The sequence below is a fragment of the Lemur catta genome, chromosome 7 (genome assembly GCF_020740605.2).
Source record: "Lemur catta isolate mLemCat1 chromosome 7, mLemCat1.pri, whole genome shotgun sequence".
In the NCBI taxonomy this organism is placed as follows: Eukaryota; Metazoa; Chordata; class Mammalia; order Primates; family Lemuridae; genus Lemur; species Lemur catta.
The window spans coordinates 67,860,877-67,875,945 of NC_059134.1; the positions used below are offsets into that span (position 1 = coordinate 67,860,877).

Below are 15,069 nucleotides of genomic sequence, written 5' to 3' on the forward strand. Positions count from 1 at the left end.
GCCCCCGGTCCCGGGCGGCAGGCCGCATGACGTCACCGAGGCCCCACCCCTCCGGAGCGAGTTCGGTCCCGGCGTTCATTTCATTCCTGTCCTCATTCCGAACATTCTTAGCATCGCTCGCGCCGCGCCGCGCCGCCCGAGCCGAGCCGAGCCTCTGCAGCCGCCGCCGCGGCCCCGCCGCCCGCCGCGGGCGCCCACCAAGCACTTTGCAGACTCGCTTCCACCCTGCGGGCCATTCCGCGCGGCGGGGCCCGGGCCCGGGGCGGCGCGTCGGGGGACAGGCCATGCAGTGACGCCCCCCACCCCCTCCACCTTTGCCCAGAGCGCGGGCAGTAGCCCAGCGCGCCCAGCCGGCCCGGGGCAGGAGCGGTGCTAGGCAGGGGTGGGGTGGCCCAGCCCCGGGATCGGGAGCCGGGGAAGGAGCCGGGCACCGAACTGAGGGCGGGGGAAGCGGCGCCGAAGTTTGCCTCGCACTCGCTGGGCGCAGCGGCGGCTCCCTCGGCCAAGGTAAGTTGGCGCGCGGGGCGGATGCAGGGGTGCGGGGAGCGCACGGGGCGGCGGGCGGCGGGGGCCGGGCAGCGCGTCCCGCGCGGGCGGCTCTTTCTCTGCGGGCTGTGCTTTGTGTGAGGCCGACTGGCGGGCACGCGGAGGGCCGTGGCCGGGCCCCCGCACCCGCCTCCCCGCGCCCCCTCCGAGGTGAGCGGCCGGGCGCCGCCGCGCGAGTTGCTGGGACGCCAAGTTGGGCCGCGCGCTGGGAGCCCGCGCGGCAACAGGCTGCCCCCGGCGGCGGCCCCGGAGGCGCCCGGCCGGCCCCGCCGCGCCCCCCGCCGCGCCCCCCGCGCACCCCCTCTCCGCTGCCCGCACGCGCGCACACGCATGCACCCTCGGGCGCTTTTCCCGCGGTGCTCCGGGGAGCCAGAAGTTCGGAGCGAGCGCGGGCGGGGAGAGCCGCCACCACCGCCGCCGCCTCGGAGCCTGGAGCCGGCCCGACCCCCTCCCCCGCCGGCCCCCGGCCGCCCCCCGGCGCCGGGGCCCCCCGAGGCCGGCCCGGGGTCTGCGCCGAGTAGTGTCGCTGGCGGGGGTTTCGCTCCTTCTTCCCAAAGATGAAAGAGGGAACGGTCGTCTTTGCCGCTTCTCCAGGACTGTTGCTGCCGCCGCCGCTTCATTGCACATTCAAGTGGAAAATTTTCAGGAGTCAGCAGAAACATTGTGTCCAAAAAGGACTGAGTCGCTGTTACCACCAAACCCAGGAGGAGACTCTCCCTGGAAAACTTCCCTTCGGTAGGAAATACTGGGAGATTTGTTTGTTTATTGGAAAAGAAGTGATCCCCAGGAGGGGAGAAAATCAGGGTACACTTCCATTCTTTGTTCGTAGCAGCAGCACTTGTTTCCAAAAGTCCAGAGGCCCACTTTAAAGAAAGTTCAACTTCTATGAGTTTCCTTAAAAAAATACGTTTGTATTTTTAAAAAACCAAAGCAACATATTTAATGAGTCAAAAATAATGAGGAGCTCACACCTCCCTTATCTTTCTCCCGGAAAATAAAATCCAGATCAGAATTGTCTTTGGTTTTTGTCTTTCTTTTTAAAGATTCATTTAAAGTTGAATGGTGTCACTGTATAAAAATATTTATGAAACAATGAAATACCAGCCACCAGCGTTTCTCAGGAGGCTTGTTAAGTTCTTAGAAGCAAGTGGCTTCCTGTGATTTGCAGAAATAAAAATTTACCTTCGTGAGCCCTGGAAACACAGACAGATGATGTTCCCGGAGCAGGGAATGTAAAAAGGCTATGTTTAAAAACAGTGCCTTGGAAGGAGCCCTGATCTGCAAAGTAAAGCCTGTCAGATTTCAAAATCGTAAAAAAGAAAAATAAAAACACTACAGGTATTGCAAAGGAGCAAAACACTGTCAGTTAACGACAATCCCAAGTTTCTGTCTCTCTGTCGTCCACCTTGATTATTTTTTGAAGTCTGGGAGGTCTGATTGCTTGGGATGTGCTGGGTGCTTGCAGTGGTTACCTGCTTAGACACATCCCTCCCTTAAGGGAGGAGTGATCCACTGCATTGTGAGAGCCGGGCTTGGGCTCCTTTCTCTGCAGCCTGCAGTGAATCTCGCTGGTCTCTTATGGTGGGGGCTTCTCTGCCAGGATACTCAGAGGCAGAAGTTGCAGAACAGTTCAGGCTATGCAGGGTGCTTCATCCTTTCACAGTTGGGTTTGTGCCCTGTAAATAGCAGGATCCTTGGGCCTAAGCACATCTGAATGCTTTTAGGGGCCAGACTTAGAAACAACATTGGTAAGAATCTTTCCTCTTTTAGAAGGAAATAAAATAGTAGAACTAATTACAAAGTGACTTGGGAAAGACAAATGGATTAGTTGAAACTTTGTCAACAGTGAGCTTTTGAATTGTTGATTATTTTGGGGGGAAAGGCTTACTTTTCTAATCTCACTATTTCCATAAATGGTCACAGATATTTTTGTTTAGTATTTCTTTGTATGTGTAATTCTGTGTTGAATTCTCAGGTTTCAGATTTTAAACAGTTTACAGTTCTTTTATTTATTGTTGGTATAAAAAAATGAACTGATAAGCTGTATCTGTTACCGGTTCTAGCTGATGGTGTAAAAGTGCCAAAGTAGACCATTTTATTTTTACTTTAGTGGTATTATTTGATCCGCATTTTTAGGGGGAATATTAGAATTTTTTTAACACGTTTGAAACAAAGCCAATGTGACTCTTTGCCTTGACAATAAGAAAAAAAATTATAAGGAACAATCTGTGTGTAAATTCCTCCTCTGTGTGATTCTTTATGAAGTAATGAACTCCAGGGAACATGCCTGAGAGATTGTTGGAGGGTTTTTTTTTTTTCTTTCCTTTTCCCTAAACAAAAACGAGGACTCACCACGACATATACTTAATGAAATTTAATTTAAAGAGGGAGGACATCCTAGCTTAGTTTGAGCCAGACTGAAATGAATTTCTCACTGAGAGGCTTTTCCTTGCATTGTGGTACAATATGTGCCTAGGCCCAGCAGCAAGCTAATTATACATAAGGGCGGGTTTGGGAGGGCAGTCTGGGGGGGTCAGCTTCCTCCTCCCCTTCTCATTTCCTCTCTCTCCCCCTATTTGCTTTATACAGCAAGAATTACAATTTATGTACTCAACTTTGGAGACTGGCGTTTCCTTTGATTTAGAAAAAGGACAGATAACTCAAAAGAAAAAAAATGTTCGAGTTTTTTCCTGCTTGAGCTTCAGCAATTTATAAACAATTTTGAGTTTTGTTGTTTCTGACAATACAGAGTAGCAAGTATGAGGGCATTTCTTTCTTAAAGGGAAAGTTTGGAAAGAATATACTTACAGTGTATCATCCCGTGTTTAGATTGTATTTGTCATCACAGTTCAGCAGAAAAGTATGTAACATGAGCACTTTAGAGAATGTAGATCCCAAATGTTAAATAGACGTTTGAAGATATGAGCCATGCCAGTAACAGTGTTTTAAGGTCGCTTGCTTCTGAAATGGATTGATCACTTACACATGGTGATTGGTACAAGAACCTGCACATCTGTGGGATTACTTTTCTCTCTAATCTCATGGTTATTATGTGTTAATTGTGAGCATAATTATACTACCTGCAAATGAAAATTGTGGTGTCTTATCACTTAAAAGGTTGGTGCAAATAACTGTGTGCATGATCTGGGGGACTTAAAAATGACCATACTCACATACAGATAGTATGTGATAATACTTTTAAGTTTATATTTTAGGCACTTTTTCTTGTTCCCAATAGAGATCTTGTGAAAGGAAAAAAAAAATATATATATATATATTTCTGAGTGAAAGCTGTATTTAGAGGTTGAATCTGTTTAGTGATAAAACTTTTAGGGTCTGTTTTCTCCAAGGACTGAAAAATACCCGCCAAAGCAAGTGTCCAACTTTCTCTGTAGGACTGCAAGAAAATCCGAGCCAACCTTTCTGTTAAATGCGGGCATTACAGCTTTTCCTTTGGAGTTCAGTGACTGGAACTGCAGACTGCTAATGTCCTGCTTCTGAACTCAGCAAGAAAAATATAAGGTTTATTCCTCTTTGACAAACTTAGACTCTGCTGCTTGGCTACTTGGGGACTGACTGATGGCTGGCACAATCTTTTATAGCTGCGTGGTGGTTTTTCTTAATTTTATCTGTAGAAGACAGAGATTACCTTGGGATATTTAAATTAGATCCCAAATCATGTTTGAACATCAGAGATATATTTTATTTTTTCATATTCATAAAGGTGATAAAATCAAGTACTTCAGGTCCATCCTAAGCACCTAATGTTTCAGGGTCGGGCTTTTTGAGAGATAACCTAATTCAGACCCTGTTGTATTGCAGTTATTGTGTACATCTGAAATCAGGGAAGTTCTGGGCCTTCTCTCTTCTTGGGATAGTTTGTGGAATGCTAGAATATTTGGATCTAAATATTTGGAGCGTTTTCCTGTGGGTTTTTGTTTTGTTTCAAAGTTGTGAACGATTGAATCCTTAGTCTGTAAGATTTGCGTTATAAGCTTCCTTGACCCTGTTCCATATTTGAAATTGGCGTTGAAATTTGACCATTTATTCAGATATGTTCAGTCTTTGTAGTGGTGCAGAATAAGAGGATTTCAAAATACATGTTTTTATTTTAGTCAAAGCAAATGGGATGCCCTGGTGGGTGGGTTTTCTAGACAATGTTTCTTACAGGGTGTGTTACTCTCCACTCTTAAGTTCTCTTTTTTGTCTATTGACTTTTTGCATAGTTGGGAGGATTCTCAAAAAAACAGTTTCCATAGTCTGGGAGTCCTGGCTAACTGTGAAACTCACTGGTCTCTCTTCTGATTGGATAATGGTGTGTGTGTGTGTGTGTGGGGGGGTCCTCTTAAGACACTATCTTTTTTCTACTTTTGTGGCAGGCGAAGGGACGGCTGTGTTGCCCGCCCCTCTTCCAACCCCCATTGTTTAAAACGAGTATTTACTATTCTACTGCAATGCCTTCTGCCCTTTTTCATGATTCACATTAGTTTTTAAGGCTCTTTCTTAGGATTTCATTAGCAGTTTTAATTTGAAGGGACAGAGCCCTGGAAAATGGGTTCAAAAGAAAAAGCCAGTTTCTTGATGAACAAGTTAAGTATCCGTCATCTCCAGTGGGAAATTCTTGTTGCATCTGACAGGTTTAGATGTATGTGTAAAGTGACTGAAACACTATTGACTGGGGATATACAACAATGATGAGTACTGTTGTTTTTACTGATATATAAACTGAAAAACTGCTGCTAATGGTGGGAAATGTTAATTATGTGAGAACATATTGAACTTACATTCTCTGGCATGAACTTTTTAAAAAAAATGCATCAACTGTGCTGCTTTTTTTTTTTTATAGGCACAGCTTTCTAATTATCATAATTCAGTTCAGCTCTGCTCTTGGATGGTGTTCAAGTGCAATCTCAATTTAACTTGAAAGGAGTTTTTTTTTTTTTCAACTGAGAATGTTTAAGAAAATTTGAAAAGTTCATCCAAGAATGTTGTCTGCTTAGGTGTGGGTAAATTGGGGGGAATGAAATGAGTGCCTTTCTGTAATAGTTCAGTAGATCTGAATGTTAAGAGAGATACTGTTTGCCCTTTTTTGCTTTGCACTGTATCCAAACCTGCATGTTGTGTATTTTTGCATAACCTGATGCTACATGCTGCTGAGTTCTCTTTGAAAACTGGTGTCTTTTTTCTAATAAATAAACTAAATAAATGAATATTTTTATTACCATCTACAAAAACAGGAAAGTCTTTGAGTAGAAAAAAAGAAATGCAGGATTCATATGAATTCATTTGATGAAAATCACCGTGAGTCTTTTATACTAACCAAGCCTTTAGAAGGTGATTGCCTTATCTGTTCCTTCTTTCCACCGTGACTTGATGGTATTTTGCCAAAGGAGTCATCTCTGACAGCGTTCATTCCGGTGGCTGACATCTTTTAACTTTTCTATGACCTTAATAGCTTTTCAAAGAAAAAAAAAGTTAATGAAACCCAAGCTCTGAATCCTCTGGGAATCAATTTTAATTGTAAGAAAGAACAACTTAGATGGGCCTTGCCGACTTTTGTCCAGTCTGACTCCTTCTGCTGAAATGCAGAGAGCCCGCGGAAACCAAATGACTTCATTTGCTCTGGCACTTAAGAACCGAATTCACTTCCATGGTGGTGAAATAAAAGGAGCCAAGTGTTTTAAATAGCCACTCCCCAAGGCCCGCCCACCCGCCCGAGTGTTTTGAGAAAAGCGCATTGTCTGCAGCTCTAGCTGGGAGCCTGCCTGACTGGCCCTCTCCCACCAGGCAGCTCCATTTCTGAAGTTGACATCTGGTTTTCTCCCTGTTCACCTGATCTGTTCCCATGTACATGCACGCATGGAGTGATGCACGCATGCATTCTGCACGTAGCACGGATTTGTGACATTAAATGTGTGTGTTTCAAATCCCTACTGGGATAGGGGGAGGCACAAGGCTAATGGCACAAAATAAAATGTAAACACAGTAGCTGCCCCACATGCCGCCGCTGCTGGGTTTCTGTCCGATGGTGCTTTCTGGGTAGGCGTGCCTATTGTTGTGGCAGCAACAGGCGGCAGAAGTTGGGGCACCATATGGCGGATGTGGGCCTCAGATAAGCTGTCTGGTAATTTAGCTTATCAATAGCACTTTGATATGCTTCATTTTCAGATCACCCATCACTGTGGCTGGGGGTGTCTTAGAGGCTAACTGATTCTGAAACCATTGTGAGCGGATGCTTCCTTTGGTGGAATCTCTTTCAGTCCTTTCTCCCTGGCTGCCTTTTCATCTCAAAGCCTTTGGGAGACAATGGTGGTTGGAGTTAGAAAGAGCCCCATCAGCTGAAGGAACTGTCAACCCCATCTTGAAATCTGGGGCACTTAGAAGACCATCAAGTATTGTCATTGAGAGAAAAACAGAACACGTATACTTAATGGCATTTCAAATTGGGAGAGCCAAGAAATTCCCTTAATTCAAAGTTTGCTTGTATTTTAAATGTTGAGGAGGTAAGGTTGATATTGTTCTTTCTTACTTTGATGAAAGTTTTCTAGTGTTGTTATGCATTCAGAATACCTGCCTGATTTCCTTTCACCTTTAAATTTTATCCGAAGCATAAAATGCAAAAATGATTAACATCTATATAAGTTGAAATCAGGGAGGCCGAGCGCGGTGGCTCACGTCTGTAATCCTAGCACTCTGGGAGGCCGAGGCTGGAGGATCGCTCGAGGTCAGGAGTTCGAGACCAGCCTGAGCAAGAGCGAGACCCCGTCTCTACTAAAAATAGAAAGAAATTATCTGCCCAACTAAAAATATATATAGAAAAAATTAGCCAGGCATGGTGGCGCATGCCTGTAGTCCCAGCTACTCGGGAGGCTGAGGCAGAAGAATCGCTTGAGCCCAGGAGTTAGGTTGCTGTGAGCTAGGATGACGCCACTGCACTCTAGCCCAGGCAAGAGAGCGAGACTCTGTCTCAAACAAACAAACAAACAAACAAAAAAACCCCGAAAATCAGGGGATGTGCCTTCTGTGATTTGGAGGCAAGCAGCAGCTTCCTTTATGTTTAGAAATTGTTAAAGTGGGAAATGCTTCTAGAATACCACTGAGGTGTCCAGTGAAGCTGATGCAAAACTAAATTCTCTCCCGCTGGTGCATTGATAGGGGGCCGCTGCCTGAGCTTTAGCCGACTCAGGGATTCTGCACATAGTAGGTAGGTGGCTCAGTAGGAGTTGGATGGTGTGCATGACCGTGTGCTTATCATCCATGCAATCTCATTCAGCAAATACTCTTGTTCCCGATATGTGCCAGGCACTGGGGAAGCTAGGGCTAAACTGTCTGTCCTTCTCCTAGCACCCCCTGCGTGTGTTCTCACTCACCTTTCCAGGCCCCTCACCTTTCTCACATTTTGACTTTTAGGTTTGTAATTCAGGAAACATGGATCCATTTACATAGCTAATTCAGGATAGTTCTGACTCAAACCCAGGTCAGCCCCAGGGAGCCTCTCTCACATCTGTGATTCCCACCTTAGCATGTGCATTGCAGCCTCCATGGAGCATTTACAGCCTGGGCACTACCTGTGGAGACTTAGGAGGTTGGAGTAAAGGCAGTGTTTCAGTATTTCTGAAAGGCCCCGTAATACCATCTGCGGTGGCTGGCTGGGAACCGTTGCTCTAGGTATTCTAATTTTTATCCTCAGGTAGAATCAGATCAAACTTGGTCAGCCTCTTCTAACTTTGAATGTGATTTTCTCCCTTTATATTCATGAGGCAATATACCTGGGAACATAGACTAAATCTTTATGGAATTCACTAAGATGTTTTCTTTTTTATTTTAGGGAATGCTTCACGAATTCACATGTCATCCTTGCGCAGGGGCCATGCTAATCTTCTCTGTATCATTCCAATTTTAGTATATGTGCTGCTGAAGCGAGCACACTAAGATGTTCTTGGTTTTAAAAATAAAAATAAGTCTGCTTAAAATAAGGTCTTACCCTTCTATGCAGGGGAAGTAATAAAATGAACCAGAACCACCTTCTCTGTGCTCAGCATTCATCTGTTGCTCACCCCTTGGGAGTGTAGCAGTGGTTTCCAGATGTGATTGTAGAGGTGTGTGTCAGGCGAAGGGTTTGAGGACTGAGTTCTGTTCTGGCTGTGTGCAGAGGTTTTACTTTTTGAGCAGCGGGAATGCTCCTGAAGATCCTCAGGTGGTCTCCCTTGACCCTGGAGAATGAGGGAGTAGAAAGGGTGATCCTGATGGCATTCCAGGGACGAATCTGTGAGTAAACTGCCATGGTTTCCATTCTTTCTTGTCTCTTCCCTTCACCTTGGGCACTTTGAAATCCAGATGCTCCTGGTTTTCATAGAGCTGCTACTTGCCAATGAGCATTTAAACATTTACAGGTGCTACTGTGTGCCAGCGATTTGGTGATTAGGAAAAGGTGGCCAGTGAATGGTGATCAGAAAAATTCCCCTGCCTTAAAAAGTTTACAGTTTGGCAAGGGAAATAGGCATGTAAAGAGGTAAATCACAGTCCGGTGGGAAAGCTGTGTATATCGTGTTTCATGAATTCCAGGGTGCATATTTTTTACGTACTGGAACATTTTTGAAATTGGGACATGTCTGACCATCATGGCAGGCCAGGTGGTAGTCATGACCCGTGATGTTGCGTACGTTCATCAAAGCCTGTAGAATGAATGCAGTAGAGAGGGGAAAAAATCCGAGTCAGTAGTGAGCATTCCTGAGAATGCTTTTGTTGTCACAGAGGGTGATAGTGCATGGACAAGCATGAACGTTGATCACTCTGAGAATTTGTTTTAGGTATTATCTTACTCAAGTTATTTAGCTTATATTTTCCTTGCTATGCATGCATAAGATTGACATAGGGCAAAAAGTTTCAATATGTATAAAATTCTGTTTCTAAGTGATGAGGAAGAATTCTGGCATCATTTGTTTGGCAACAGTATTTTTTGAAATAAAATTATGCTGCATCTTGCAGTCAGTGGTGTCTTAGGGTTGGTGAAATGTTGAAACAACATGTTTGCATCTCTAGCCAAAAGAGATCTGGGAGATTATACATTATTGACAGTAGTTGCTTTGAGGAAGTGGGATTTTTTTTTTTTTTTACATGTTTGCATTTTTTAGGAGTGTAGATTTCCTTATGCAATAACAGAATAAAGGGGGAAAAATTCAGTAGGATAAGTGCTTCTGAAATATCCCAAGAGCTGTGTTGCCTGGTGGTAGGGACTGAGGAAAACTTTGCAGAGGAAGAGATGTTGGAGTTGGGCCTTGAAGGAACAGAGAGGTTTTTGCCAGATGATTTTTTTGGGAGTGGAGTGGGGCTTAGTTGTTAGAAAACAAACTGTGAAATATTCTCTTGAGTAATGAATTCAACCCCTTCATATCAATGAAGAAGGTTTATTGCCAATAATGGGCTAGTACAAATTTGAAACTTGATCATGAGCAATTCATTGAAAGGAACAAAAGGGAAGGAAGGAACTGATTGACGTGAAGAGTGGACTGTTTCCTGATTTTGATTTGGAAAAAGGCAGGATAATGTGGCTTTAAAAACACAGATTTGGAGTTGGACACACCTTGGTTTAACTTGGCTCAGCAGCTACTTGCTAGTGTGACCTTGGACAAATTACTTCCTCCCTGCAAGCCTCAGTGTCCTCATCTGTAAATTTTAATAGAGCACCTTGTATTTACCAGATGCATAGTATAGTAAGTGTTTAGTAAATAGCAACTTTAGATGTTATCTTGTATGCAAGATAGAGGACTTCCTGCCAAGTCAGCCTGGACAGTGACTCTTGAGGGACACCCAAGGCTGAGGCATTTACTTAGAAGAACTGGACTTCAGGTCTCAGGCAAAGGGATTGAAATCCAGGAGAGGCTGAGGCAATCTCATGAAGCACTTGACCGTTAATTGCTTTGAACCCCGCTTCCCTTATTCATAAAGTAGACGAAATCCATCAGTAAATAAATAATATTTGAGATCATTCCATGCCAAATGGTAGTACGAATTAACTAGAAATGCTTCAAAAAGTGGGTAGCATGCTATAACCTCATATATTCAAAAGAAAACCTCTTCCTTAGGTTCTTGCCTTAGGTTCTTCTCTAAGGTGGGTGTGTGGAACCCATCTTTTCGTAGAGAAATGATGCTTAGGGTCTTGGGCTTGCTGGCAAAACCATTGAGTAATCGCCACTGGGGTGCTGAGGGCATCAAGCTATGGGTGGCAGAGAGGTAAGGTAGTTTTGCTGTCCTCATTGTGCCTCTTAATAACCACTTAAGGCAGGCAGCTTAGCTTCTCTGTGCCCTCAGTTTTCTCACCTGGAAAATGGGGACGATGGTATCTACTTGGAAGAGTTGGAGTACAGTTGAGATTAGATAAGTGCTAGTTCAGTAGGTTAGAGCTGCAGGTGTGGCTGCTTTTCAAACCCAGGCCGTCCTGTTCCTCCAAGTACTCTAAGCTCCAGAATTAAAACTTTGCCCCTCTCCTAAGACTGGCTTTCTCTGGGTCTTAAATATATTCAGTTAACAATTCACACTGGAGTGTGAATGAATGGTAGATCATCTCTTTCGACTTTGTATTTGCATATTTAAGAGGATGTTTGTTAACCCAAGTTCAGTGTCTAACTCCAGGTACTTCCTGGGTTGTTGAGCTGAATTCTTCTGGAAGTTGGTGGGTAGAAACTTGTGTTTTCAAAGTCAGCTGCCCTAAGCCGGTCCTGCTCCACTCAGATTCCCAGCTACACTTAAGGGTGTGTCAATGTCCTTGTGTTTTTAGATCTAGGCCACTCCCAGTGACTGGTCTGAGCAGTTAAGATTGCTTTGTGTGAGCCTGGGCCAGGGACCACCTGCATTTTATTGACATCTTTTCCGGTTGTCTCTCAAGCAGTGTGTACAGAACTATGTGTTAGTTCATCTGGTTTCCCAGTTATAAATTAAAAATTATAAATTGTTGATGGAAGAGAGTAGTCGGGTTGGGGAGAGAGGCTTTAGGGGCAGGCAGACTGACAGTCGACGAGCAGAGAAAGATAGATTTAAAAACGCTGATTCACAACCCTGTGAGTCTCCTGAAAGCACTGAATTATATACTTTAAAAGGGTGAATTTTATGGTATGTGAATTAAATATCATTAAAAACCCTTGAATCTAGTTATCACTGAGCAGCATCTTTCTGTGCCCACCGTGGTATGCCAGCACTCTGTGTCTATAGTTTTTTTTTTTTTTGGTGGTCTAGGGATTAAGACTGATATTTAGACCTAATGAGAAGAGTTTATGTTTATACTAACTAGTTTATTAGTTTTAGTGAGGAGCCAGGAAAAAACATGTAGTTCCTTTCAAAGACATCCATTAGAAGTATTTAAAATGGGAGACTTTTTTACTTTAGGAAAAATGAGTTTCAGCAATGTGCAATGACTTGCTACCTAATGATAAATGCTCACCGTGTAAACCATTCTTGTGGCTTATACTTTAATCCAAGAACTAAATTATAAATGATAAACTTTATGAAGATCATGAAGAGGAGACATCTGGAAGGTTCGTGAGGCCACAAATCAAGTATTGAATCTGATTAGTAAATTGACATAAGATGGGGGGAAAAATCAACCCAGAGTTGGGTTAATTTATACCTTGAGTTTGAGCCTCTGCTGTATCCAGTTTTTTCCTTAATTTTGGTCTTTTTTCTTCCTGTGTCTTTCCCCCAGAACCTGACTGCCTTCCCCGTAATAACTGTTTGTGGCAGTTTTATCCATTTGTATTTTCTAAAGGGTTGTCCTATACCTCGTGGTTATGTATCTGTTTGCCTGGTATAGTCCTGGTTTATGCTTCTTGTCTTGGCATAATCCTTAGTAGCACCTTCTTTTACTCTCACAACGTCCCAGTTTGGGTGATAAATTATATGGTCATTCTGCTAACAGGAAACTGTTGAGGAAACTGGCAGACTCCTTTTAAGCAGAATGGAGAGAAAATCCCGGGCAGGCCGCCTTCATGATGATCCTAATACTGAGCCACTGGCAGTATTATTCTTGAAGGATTGTCCCAGGCCGTTTCTGAGACCAGAACTATACAACCAGGGGGAATTTCAGAAAACACCTTTGCCTATAAACCTGTATTATTTCAACCAACTTGTTTCAAACCTTGTGCTATTCTGTGGATTGATTCATAAGTATTTTTTTAAAAAAGTTTCTCATCATTCATAGGAGTGATTCAGCATTGGTTCATTTCCTTTTAAACCAACAAAGTTTAATTTAGAAAGAAGTTTTTCCCAGTGGGATTCTACAAGGTTTGTGCTGTACGAAATTTGGGGATTTCAGATATTTTAGAACCTGCTGTCTTAACATTCTTATTTATTTATTTATTTTTTTGAGACAGAGTCTTGCTCTGTTGCCTGGGCTAGAGTGAGTGCCGTGGCGTCAGCCTAGCTCACAGCAACCTCAAACTCCTGGGCTCAAGCGATCCTACTGTCTCAGCCTCCTGAGTAGCTGGGACTACAGGCATGAGCCACCATGTCCAGCTAATCTTTTCTATATATTTTTAGTTGTCCAGCTAATTTCTTTCTATTTTTAGTAGAGACGGGGGTCTCGCTCTTGCTCAGGCTGGTCTCGAACTCCTGAGCTCTAACGATCCACCCACCTCAGCCTCCCAGAGTGCTAGGATTACAGGCTGTCTTAACATTCTTAGGTTTGAAACTCACCTTTGTTCGTGGGGGAGTTATTTAATGATGTCCTATGATGTACCTAAATACATAGGGCAGGGAAATTGGGTAGAAGTTTAGAAATTTTAATAGAAATTTTAGTACTTTACCTAAACCCAAAAATAATTGTAATAACTCTGCTCAGTTACAGTGGTTCTTTTGACACCATTATTTAGTTATTTTATCATGTGCCTTAGGTAATGACTGTGGGCAGGAGCAGAGGTGTTCAGTCCAATGTAGTGTCTTCCAGGTCTAGCTAAAATAGTGGCCCCTAGCCTTTGCCACTGAGAGATCAGTTAGGGAACTGCTTCTTTGTGGAGGTGACTGACTGCAAGAAGGCCTTTGAGGGTCCTCTCGGTGCTAGAATCCAGGTCCCTCCACTTCCAACTGGTGTGGAAGGCAGGCTTTGTAGAAAGCCTCTGCTGTTGGCTGTCCCTGTGATCTTGGGTAAGTCACTTGAAAATCTTTGGTTTCCCTTTCTGGGAAGATTGTGCTGGACTCCCTTTGCCCCTCTAGCCTGTTTTTGTGCTGTGCTTTAGGTTAAAGAGATAAAATGGACCTTTAGGCAGAAAGGTCCTGGAGAATTGCATTGTTCTGGGCTATCCTGTCCTTAACCTTTGAGCTAGGTTTTGTGGAGGAGGAGCAGTTCTACTGAGTTCACTCCATAACTCTTCTTTTAGTTGTACAAATTCCTGGGCCTCTGTGGGAGAATTTGCATGGGAAGGGAAGTCTGACAGGCCAGGTTCTGTTTTAAGCCCATTCTTCAGCATTACCTCATTTAAACTTAAGAGCTCTGCTTGTAGTTGAGGAAGGTGAAGCTCAGAGAGGTTTAGTAACCTGCCCAAGGTCACACAGCCAAAATTTGAAACCAATTCCTAGATTTTTGTGACTACTGCTGTCAGGCTAACAAAGTACTGCATATTAAGTCACCTATCAGGTCTTACTGTGTCTTTTGAATGGACTTTCCATAGATTGTGACATTGAAACAAAGGTAGACTTCTCCTCATTTGGTGTGTTTGTCCAGAAAAGAGGGGACACAATACTTTGTTTTGTTTTCTTGGTGGCCCTTTATACTTTATCTTCAATATAAACATGTGGCTAAGGCCTTAAAAATTTTGGTGTGACCCTGTTGAGCCTTTCAGAGGGGACTTGTCCTACCCCCATCATTTGTCTTATTGGAAAAGGGCAGAATTCGCCTCTCCCTTGGGGCTTCAGTCAGAAACTGTAGAGACCAGGACCCCTCATGCCCTGACTGGTCATAGCAGCCTTTGAGAGTAGAAGGCAGGACTACTGATGCTGGGGCAGTCCAGTTGCTGCATAGGTGGGTGGGTAGGTGGAGGTGGGGGCTGATGTGATTTGGAAGCTTGGAGCCAGACCTGCCAGTTTATCTGGTTTTGCTTTGGAATGTGCTTTGTTGGCAGTCAGTCAGAATAAGTTAGCCCCGTCCACCACCCGAAGACCTGGATATGGAAATGGCCTCATACTGGGGATAGGGTTTAGGCAGATGACCTTGACTTCATTCCTTGATCATGGGCGTGCTTGGGAGCCTGCAAGATGGGGTGAATTTCTCTCCTCCCCACCCAGGGATCTCCTGGAAAATTTGTCTTAGCCTGTGACATGTGATGGGCAGTGATGGGTGGTGGGCAGAAGTGAGTTGAGTTCATAATCAGGCCTCTGAAAAAGACATTGGGGCTTTGAGATGGGGTTGCTCATGGGGGTTGGTATCCATCTTTGACACCTTGGTTAGATTTTGTTGGGAGAGTGGGCTGGTTGAGATTATCTTTTCTTCCTGTCCACCTAGTTCTGGTGACTCTGAGCTAACACGTGTTGTGGTCT

General features: G+C 44.2%; 1 protein-coding gene and 1 non-coding gene across 5 annotated transcripts in view; one reads left to right on the forward strand and one right to left on the reverse strand.

Moving 5' to 3' along the window:
- The first annotated feature begins 359 nt into the window (after nucleotides 1–359).
- The window catches only part of TEAD1 (TEA domain transcription factor 1), a 240,853-nt gene continuing 226,143 nt past the window's right edge, over nucleotides 360–15,069 (forward strand). For 3 of the 4 annotated variants that reach the window (XM_045557552.1, XM_045557553.1, XM_045557554.1), the window contains exon 1: nucleotides 360–507. The gene's annotated coding sequence lies outside the window, so the exon portion shown is untranslated. Of the gene's footprint in view, nucleotides 508–1,269; nucleotides 1,282–15,069 lie in introns of those variants that run through there. The other variant, XM_045557555.1, reaches the window with a different exon arrangement.
- On the reverse strand, nucleotides 8,367–8,473 carry LOC123643047. The gene has a single exon (XR_006736623.1). It is a non-coding gene; the product is annotated as a U6 spliceosomal RNA (small nuclear RNA).